This window comes from Rhinolophus sinicus, chromosome 6 (genome assembly GCF_057876585.1).
Source record: "Rhinolophus sinicus isolate RSI-liver-muscle chromosome 6, RSI-T2T, whole genome shotgun sequence".
In the NCBI taxonomy this organism is placed as follows: domain Eukaryota; kingdom Metazoa; phylum Chordata; class Mammalia; order Chiroptera; family Rhinolophidae; genus Rhinolophus; species Rhinolophus sinicus.
This window is the reverse complement of record NC_142506.1, coordinates 13,318,909-13,329,229: the sequence shown is the minus strand read 5'-3', so window position 1 is coordinate 13,329,229 and position 10,321 is coordinate 13,318,909. Positions and strand designations below refer to the sequence as shown.

Here is a 10,321-nt window from a genome sequence, read left to right as displayed (position 1 = left end):
TATAGAAATGGTGTTTTATTTTTTTTCCTCTCCCTCTGGGCACAGCATTTGGGAAAGAATAGCTACCGCCCATTGAAAAGTAATGCAAGAGGAATTTGGCAAACAAAAGACATAAGGAAAAACAGGTTCTGGTAAAAACTCCAATTAAACGATAAATATGGTCTCTTGAAGCAGTATGTTTTCACTGAGGTGGTCTCGTAATTGATTAAAAGACTTAATTTTGAACATTTTCTTAAATATCAAGCCAATACCCCAAGGTATCTTCAGCTTTTCCTCCATTTTCATGCCAGGTATATGGTATATTTTAAATGGAGGCTGAACACTGAGCAGCTTGATTTTTTCACAGTTACCAAGTAACAGGCTTTGTGCAAGGATGGATTATTTTCTGGCTCATGTTCCCCCACAGAGTAAAGATTTGCACATAGTAGGGATGCAATGAGTGTTTTTTAAATGTGTAATATAAACTTATTCTATGACATTTCCCGCATTGAAGATATTTGTAAATAGATTAAAATACCTCAATATTTCATGCAAAATAAATACCTATTAGGAGAATTTGGACAATACCTGCAATATACATGATTTGACCCTGAATATCCAGTTTTGTTTTCATTCCAAACATCCTTTTTAAAAAGTAACATAAAAATGATAAAGATTGCTGCATTCTTTATATGTCCTGCATCTCATAAATTTTAATTCAACTGCCAGTTCTTTTCTCAACTATAAATGTTAACAGTATTTGCTCCTGTGTTTGAATAGGAAGAGTATCCATTTTCTGTTTCTTAACAGTGATATGTAAGTCTCCTTTCTCTAATTTTTCAAGAAAATGCTTCATTCTGAGTTTGAATAGTAATCGAAGGTCTGGTCCTGAAAGTGGTGGGGCAATTACAGATCGCTCTAATTCTGAGAGCCTGAGGTACAAATCTATCCAAGTGCTCAACTTAATTTCCATGAGAAGGGTAAGTGGATACCCATTCTGGCAAGTTGGGATGACCATGGGAGTTATCTGTAACTTCTGTCAGCTGCCAAAACACTGAACTAGCTCCAATGTCCACACAAGCCTTTGCAGCAAACTGCAGTTCAACGTTGTCAGCTTCAGCCTTCAGTGTTCTACTGTACGGTCTATCAAACATGTGTGTACTCCTGCAATTTAGACTGTGTCCACTATCCCCAAACTGACAAACTATCTTGAGGACAAATTGCCCAAATCATTGTGAGAAAAATCAGACCCAGGAATGAACCAAGCTAGTTTTTTTTTTCTTTCTCTTTTTTTCCCTCCATCATGCTCAAATACTGAATGTACTATTTCATGGCCCAGAAGGAAAGAAAGTTGATGAATATCAGTTGCACTATTTGAAAGCCTCGGAAAGATAAACGCGTCCATTTGGAAGCATCAAGGCATTTATATATTTGGGGAATCAACCACATGAATAACCCAATTGATCTCAGAGATCCATGGGATATCTTTATTGAATTCAATTAGATGATTAACCACTACTTTAACAGCCGGGTATTGGCATCTTTCAGTTAGCATATCATCTTAAAATTCTTCCATCCAGTTCTGATAAAGGCCTGAAAAGTTCTTTCCCCAATAATAGCTCACTCCTTCCTGTGACTGGACTCACCGCCAGATGAGTAAAATGAAACACTACAAATAGGAATCCTAAACTACTCAAACCAAGGAATAGCTTCCATTTATTCTTCCTTACACGTCCTTTAACTAATTCCTTCTTCTTTAAGGGGAATTGCCCACCACCATTTCCTTACACCCCTGCCTACATTGATTGTAAGTAATTTCCGCACTGGTTTAAGAATTATCAAGAAGGGAACAACCAGAGCAGCTTGAAAGCAGGACTTCTGATGTTTCTTATGGGAAAACAGTTTAGAGGACACAATACTGAAAGAGTAGGAATGACTACAACTTTTTAAATCAGTGTTTGTCTTGAAAAAGAGTCATTTCGTATAGCACATTTTGGGGTAAAAATCTGAATTGTCTTACTATTGGAACGCAAGAGGCATCCTGTTCTTTTGTTATTAAAAGTCCGATAGAAATGAAACTTTCCAGGCAGAAAAGCCAACCTATCACCGATTTACTCCCAGATCCTGATTCTCACTTACTATAATATATGGTTAATTTGTACTTCATGACAGGTGAGGTTAGAGCTTGTGTGGTATGGTTTTCTCCAGTTGATAAGTGAGTTAAATTGGAAGAAAATAGTTTCTAGTTGCAGGCTACAGTCCACAGATGAAGCTCACTTTTCTTTTGCTTGATTATCCTAGCGGTGGCAAAAGAGAAGATGGCGTCTCCCAATTAGTAATTGTGGGTGTTTGTTTATTTGGTTTCCTGAGCGAGTTATTAAGCATTGCGATTGCCTCTATCTTTTTATCCCCTACTATAAGCCCAGTGAGGGAAGGGAGTATGGCTTGGTTACCATTATAACACCCACACTAAGTGCAATGCCTGCAAATAATAGATGCTCAGTAAAAATGTCGAAAAAAAAATGTGAGCAAGAAAAGCTGTTTCTTGAATGCCCACTAGAGCATGATGGTGTAATCAATTCTATTTTTATTATCTATCCTTTCATAAATCTTGAAAGTTCTGAGACTTAATTTCCATGTCTGAAAAATGAGCAGAAATCAATCTGACCTGCCCTTTTAAGACTTGAGAGGCTCTCTCAAGATAACGCAGATGAAAGCACTGTGCGTTTTAAGCTGCTGTATAAATGCATGATCAGACAGGACAGGTCACCCTGACATTGATCAGCGAAATGATTTATAAAGTGAGCAGGGAGTGGAAGAAGGTAGGGGAATGCTTAATTTGCCAGAATTCTCAGGGGAATGTGTTATGTAGTTGGAAGAAATGTTTAATAAATGCCGTGAGATACTAAGTGTGATACCTTACCACTCTACCCCAAGAGGCATGCTCCACTTCCAAATACTGCTCAATGAAACTCTTCTCTAAGAAGGAGAAGAGTCTTATGAATTGAAGATCTTTTGAATATAGAACGGGAGAGAAGTATGGGACCAGAGGTGCATTGCTTGTGGGACAAAGGATGAGTTTTGTTCCAACAACTTTTCCTAGAAATTAATCAGAGACAGGATTTTATTTCTTTAAATTAAAACTTTGAGATGATGCCTGCCTACCAAAAATACTAAATTAAAAACGTGGCTGTAATGTGCAAATATTGTAATCCAGCATAATGCATAATCATGTCAGAATAGCACTGGACTTTATCGGGACTAAAGAAAATCTGCTCTATATTCTATAAAGTCAGGATATGGCAATGTAGGTGGGACCAAGCTCGATCTACTTAGTCCAAAAGTGAATCTCACATAGTAATGTGGGGACAGACCTGGAGTCGGAACTCAGTATTCTGCCTCATGGTATACCAAATGTCTTCTAAGGGATGATCTTTTAAATATTGATTCAAAAGCATTGAACAGATCAGTTATTCGCATCACATTTTTCCATCTGTCTCTCCTAATGGAGGGCCTATATTGAAATTAGGCAGATGAAAACTGGTAACAGCTTGCTAATGGATGTCAGAATCTTAGCTCATTTTATTTAAGTGTTCCTTCATTTATTCCTTAATTCATCAAGCATGTATTAGATGCCTAAATGGTCCAAGCATCTGGAGTTGCAAAGGGAATTATAGTAAATACAAACAAACATTGTATGTATGTGTGATCTGAAATGTTTACTAGTTGTGGTATGAGAGGAAAAACATACCATTAAAACAAAACATTTGGCTCCTGGGCTAATTTCCAAGAGAAGTTTGAAAAAAAAAGTCCGTTTTCTGTGTTCCCTTTTCATGACTGTGTTGAATCAGGAATACAAAACAACCAGAGATTTGACTGTAGTATTTCATTTCTCTTATACAAATTAAATAGAATTCTGATATTCAAAGTATGCCTGCACCCATCTTGATACTTTTCCAAGGTTACCTGAAAACTTGTAAAACAGTTTGAAATAGACTCTCCTATACATTAATTAATTCAGCAAACACTTATTAATACCATTATGTGCCAGGTACACTGAATTATTACTGGGGAGTTAAGACATTACAAATAAGACTGCCGCAGAAGAACCCATTATTTGAAAATAAGCAGCAAATGAATATCACAAGTCAGTGTGATAGTACAGATGTATCACTTCATCTAAGCTACAGGGGATGCACAGAGGCACATGGAGGATGGTGAAGGTTAATTGGACCTGAGTGTTCAGAGAAGGTTTCCTGGAGAATGTTAAGCTTAAATTCTATTTGGAAAGAAGAGTAGGGGTTGAAAGTAGGGATGGGTCCATCAGAATGAAGGATCAGCATGCACTAAGGAACAGAAGCCTACAACAAAATGTGTGCCCTGGGAAATAGAACCAACTCACGACTGCTGGAGCAAAAATTGCAAAGGGATATATAGGATATGCTGTTTTGGATATCACTAACTCGAGTATGACAAATCCATCTGCATGCGTTGAAATTCACATGTCATCTTCTACTGTCCCTCTGCCAGACTATGTTACCTTTGTGATCATATAGTTAGGACATGGTGAAAAACAACAATGACTTTATAAAAATATATATATGTATATATGGCCAAACTAATTTAAAATTGACTACATGACTACAGAGATAACATTGGGAGGCCATTTTGGAATACAATTCTACAGCCACAGTAAGCTTTTTCTAAGATCTTTGTCCCTCCTTAGCAGTTCTCTCTCTAGTGGTATTCCAGGCTCAACTGTCTTCATCCTATCTCTGGCAGCTTCGCATAGATCTGCTCTTTAAATTGGGGCTTTGGACAAATTTTCCTTTGAAAATAAGCTTGTCTGCTTCATTTCATTTAAAAATCATTCCTTCTTGTCTGATTCTCATTTTTTTTTTTTGAGGCTAAACTGAGGCAAACATTGAAGTGACAGTATCAATACTATTGGTATAGCTACCTACATGGAACCACATTCACATGTGAGTCTTCTATTCTCAGATGCTCGTCCATGAGGTTATTCCAATGAGGTTATTCCAGCAAGGGCACTGTTCTGCCACATTGCCCACTGCAAGGAAAGAAATCCCCACCTGGGAAGTGCAGTGATGTGAGGGTCAACATATGCCTCATGCTTCCCCTCAAATGTAGACTTAACTGCCTCCTAATCTCCTTTTAGCTTTAATCACAGACGCTCTGTCTATAATTTTCCATATTTAATTCAATTTAGAAAACATTAACTATGAATTTACTATGCTTGGTCTTGGAAACAAGATATATATATATACATACACACATATATGGTCTTTGAAATGGAGTTTCTCATCAGCTTCTTTGGGGATGGGGGCCATAGACATGCATACATCTGACTCCTTTGGTGAAGCCATATCTATTTTAGAGACATGTTGCTATGGGTTGAATTGTGTCCTCAACAAAAAATATGTTGGAGTCCTAATCCCCAGTACCTCAGAAAGTGATCTTATTTGGAAATGAGGTGGTGGCAGATGTGACTTAAGTTAACATGAGGTCACACCGGAGTAGGGTGGGGCCCTAAAGCAACATGACTGGTGTCCTTATAGGAAGATGGCCATGGAGACACAGAGAGAGTATCACGTAAAGATGGAGGTAGAGGTTGGAGTGATGCATCTACAGTTTAACGAACACCAAGAATTGCCAGCCATCATTAGAAGCTAGGAGAAAGGCTTGTGATCGTTTTCCCCTCAGACGCCTCAGAAGGAATCAACCCTGATTTCAACTGCCTGATTTCAGATTTCAGACTTGTAGCCTGTGAAGCAATAAACTATTGTTTTCAGCCAGCCAACTCATGATGCTTTGTTACAGCAGCCACAGGAAAGTGATACATGTGCACAAAGTTCACAGAGGAGGAAGCCATTATGAACCATGCTAAGTGTCTGGAACACAGCTAAGAGTACTCGACGCTTGAGTGGGGTTCTCAGGGGTTAGTTGGAGTAGTCCTTTGGGAAAAGGAGGGCCGTACATTCACAACAGAGAAGAAAGCAGGAGCAAAGGACAGGATTTGGAAAGGTCTTTTGGTGTTTGAGCAATGCTGAGTAGTCCTGTACAGCTCCAGCGTGGACACACGGTGCTTTGGGCAGAGATTGTTGCAATGCCCTTTTGCAACAAGCAAGTTTACTTAAATTAAGAAAAACTCCAAGTTTTGGAATCACTGTGTAGTGTGTGTGTGTGTGTGTGTGTGTGTGTGTGTGTGTGTTTAAATATATATCTATCCCCAGATGGCTTTTCTTTCTTTCTTTCTTTCTTTCTTTCTTTCCTTCCTTCCTTCCTTCCTTCCTTCCTTCCTTCCTTCCTTCCTTCCTTCCTTCCTTCCTTCCTTCTTTCTTTCTTTCTTTCTTTCTTTCTTTCTTTCTTTTAATTTCTTTTTAATTATGGCAGCTATTCTCCAAACATGTTTTTGTTTATCTCAAACTAAGTATACAGTTTCAACATATGGAGCATATTTTGTTTTACTTCAGTTTATCTTAAGAAATCAGCTTTCCTAACTCTTGTTGGCAGTGGACCCAAATGATTTCTTACTTTTTATTTCCTTCTTTATTTTCTCCTTTTCTTTAGGTTATGGGTTATGGCTTATCTGTATCTTTGTTCATCCTGCTTTCTCTCCCTCCCTCTCTCCGTCCCCCCCGTTTCCTTTCTTTCCTTCCTTCCTCCTTTTTCGCTTTCTTTCCTTCCTTCTCTTCCTTTTCCTTCTTAAATGTCACAAAATATTTCCCATGTTGATGAACTGGCTCATTTAGTGGCAGGAACCAATGGCTTCTTGGCTGTTGGACATTTATTCAGCCTAGAAAATACACAAACTGGAAACAATAATAAACAAGTCAGGGGGATTATTTGCTCTTTTATTTATAGTGTCATGAACCTGACATTCACCTTTCTTCATAATCTGGGTCCAAACTATTTTATCAGCCTTGCTTTGTGTGATGCATTATCAAACCTCAGTGCATTTGGTTCCCCTGCTCTTTCTTAGAAAGCTTGTTTTCATCTCCTTATCCTACTGTACTCCACGTAGCCTTCACGATCCAGCTCAAATGTCCCTCCCTTTTAACATATTTTATGATGTTCCCTGGCAGAATGAATCATTGTCGCCCCTGGATTCTTCTAGAACTTTGCATATTTCTCTGTCCTTGCTTTATTGGGATTGGTATGTATTTTCATCTATGTCCCCTTCATTAGACTGAAGTCAAAAATGGTTTCTCATTGTCCTTAAATCTGCAGTGTCTGATAGAGTGGTACAGAGTGAGCACTTCATAAATGCTCACTGAAGACATGCCTGGCTGAAAAGAGATAGCAATCCTCCTACAAGGAGTAAAGGCAAATCATTTTGATCAGGAAGGAGATGGGTCCCTGTCTTCATCTCTGGCTATGAAGAGAGGGTGTGCTCCAGTCCTCACTAGAAAGGACACCTAGAAGAAAGGCGAGACTCCCATGTGGGAATGTGTTGTATTTTTCCACTGCATCAGTCAGGTACCAACCCACCACCTATCGGCTCCCCCTCGTCTTCTACTTTCCAGGGGGGAAAATTCTCCTGTTCTCTGGACTGTGAGACAGCCTGAGTTTCTGTAGCTCTCCTCTCTTCCTCCAAGAAGCACACATTCATAATTAATCAAACTACAAATGTGTATTGTCAGTCTGAGGGTGACTTCTTTACAAACAGCCAGAAGCTGCCTATTGAATGCTCTGAAGCACATTTTCACCCCAGGAGTTAAGCTAACTGTGTCTCGAGCTTTGTCAGTGTTAAAACAGAAGCTCCTCTATAAACCCCAATTTCACGCCATGAAAAGGTTTCACTTTATGCTAAGACTTTAAGAATAGTTTGGGGGAAATGTTATAGTCTTGTAAAAATAAGAAACCAGCAAAACTCCCACAAACATTCACATTAACATAGTGCTTTCTAATTTACGGAGCACTCTCCGTTGGCTGGCCTTTGCCTCTCTTTGACTTTAAACCACAGAACAACCGCATTGGTTAGGAAGATTTTGTCAAGGAAATCTCCCCCACGCCCTATCCAGCTCCATTGGCAACACTCAGAGCCTTGAAAGAACCATGCTTGTCTTGCCACCAGCATCTGTTCCCACTACTTTCTCTGCCCAGATTCCCTAAAGGAATCCTTCCCACTTTCTCCCCTTCTGTTCAGTTAACTTCTTCTTATCCTTCAGTTGTGAGCTCATAGCAAATTTTTCAGGGAAGTCTTCCCTGACTTTCCCAACTCCCAACGTTCCTTATCTCCATAGCAATGAAACATGAAGTTGTGTTTCTATTTTCCAGAGTATTGGGGATCAGTTTCTAGTTATTCATTTCTTCAGTATAAGTATTCAAATATTTGTCCCCTTATTAGACTGAATGTCATTTCTGTGTCTAGCTTACGGTTTTATCTATAGCACGTGTATAGCATATAATAACTCAATAACTACTTCAGAATGAAATCAATGACCACCATCTACCTTCCTTTTCAGTTGAGAAATTTCTAGTTCAAAGCAACATGCCACAGGTTATGTTGCTGAGAGTTTTTGGAGTCAGAGAGACTTGAAATTTCAATTTCAAATTTCAGCTTTGCAGTTTACTCACTTGGGTGATACTTGCTGGGTCTCTGGTTCTCTTTTCTTTTATCTGTTTAATTCAGATAGTAGAAATTAAAAGGATACTTGTAAGTTCTACAAGAGATAAAGTATGTATAGCGCTTTTGGACTCTTAATAACTCCATTTGAGTCTTTTAAGTCTATTAGCTGCACTACTGGTTATAGTCAATGAAACTATTTCTATATTGTTCAAAAACATCAATATCTCTTCTTACAAGAGGAAAATTTGAAGTAAAAGGAAATTCAGCGCTAAAGGTAGTTGTTTCCTCTTTTTCTTTTCTCCTTTAGCTCTTAACATTATGACAGAAGAGAAGGCATTTGAAAGGGAAGCAAAACTAATATTTATTTAGTTTATTTAGCATCTTCCTAAATGCCTACTATAAATGCTAGCTGCCTTCTCATTTATTCCTACTAATAAGGGTTATTTGAAGGCCAGGCCCAAGATGGAGACGCAAATGTTGAAGAGGAAATGAAATGAGAGATTTGTAATGGTGAAACCAGAGAGTGAACGCACAGTGTTTTTACTTGTGGATTTGCTAAGAGAAGGAGCTAAAGAAACAGCCAAGATAGTAGTTAGAGAAGTTGTCCAAAGAGAGGGCTTATGTAATTAACAAAAGAAGGAAGGAAGGAAGGAAGGAAGGAAGGAAGGAAGGAAGGAAGGAAGGAAGGAAGGAAGGAAAGAAGGAAAGAAAGAAAATGAAAGGAAGGATGGATGGAAGGGAGGAAGGAAGAAAGGAAGGAAGGGAGGAAGGAAAAAAGGTGGAAAAAAAAGAAAAGAAATACAGGAGACTAAGAATCAAATATCAAGAGATGGTCCACTCAAGTTTCTTGACACTAAATCTTGTGTTTGATCCACCTGGCCACCTAGAGTGCTCTATAATATTATTATATGAATATTATTATATGAATATCAATGGATAATTCATATTCTCTGTATCATACTCCTAAGCTCTTACAGACAGAGCACAGACCAAAGATATTTACAGAAGTTATAGTACTGTCATAGCAAGGAAATATGAAAATACTATAAGGACCTATTTCAGGCTAAAAATGAAAGAAGAATATTGAAAAACTCACCCATATGATTTAATATATATTATCGAATTCATTTAACTTCAGAACTGCTTTCATACAGCTTTATTAGAAGCAGTAATTACACGTTATTTAGAACTTTGACTAGCGAGAGCTGACTGAGAAGATAAACATGGGTAGCAAGATGTGTGTATATGACCAGGCAGGAAAAGTGCAGTCAAAAGGACCTGGATTCAAATTTTAGCTATGCTACTTGAGATCTCTGTGACATTAAGGTTAGGAAACGAATTGTGAGACCAGTAATGCCTACATCATAGGGTAAATATAATTAAATATGATTAAAGATTGAAAATTATATGAGTAATGTCTATATACTAATACCTATAATACAAGGTCTGACAATTAAGTTCGTGAACTCACCCTCGAAAAAGTGCTACAGACCTCATTGCTGAATATCACTATGGTCACCTTTGAAGGACTCCCCTTGGGAAGCTGGCACCGAAGCCAGCGTCTAGTCCACCCTTCAAAGCAATTCTGGAACTCTTTTTCTGGAATGGCCATCAGAGCTGTCATCGTATTATACTTGATGTCCTGAATGCCATCAAAATATCTTCCTTTCATATTTCCTTTATCTTCAAGTAAAGAAAGAAGTCATCGGGGGCCAGATCAGGTGAGTAGGGAGGGTGTTCCAATACAGTTAT

At 38.3% G+C, this 10,321-nt stretch overlaps 1 pseudogene; it reads right to left on the bottom strand.

Annotated features, from left to right (window-relative positions):
- Positions 1-697: 697 nt before the first annotated feature.
- Positions 698-10,321, bottom strand: part of LOC109434269 (metalloendopeptidase OMA1, mitochondrial pseudogene) — a 121,094-nt pseudogene continuing 111,470 nt past the window's right edge.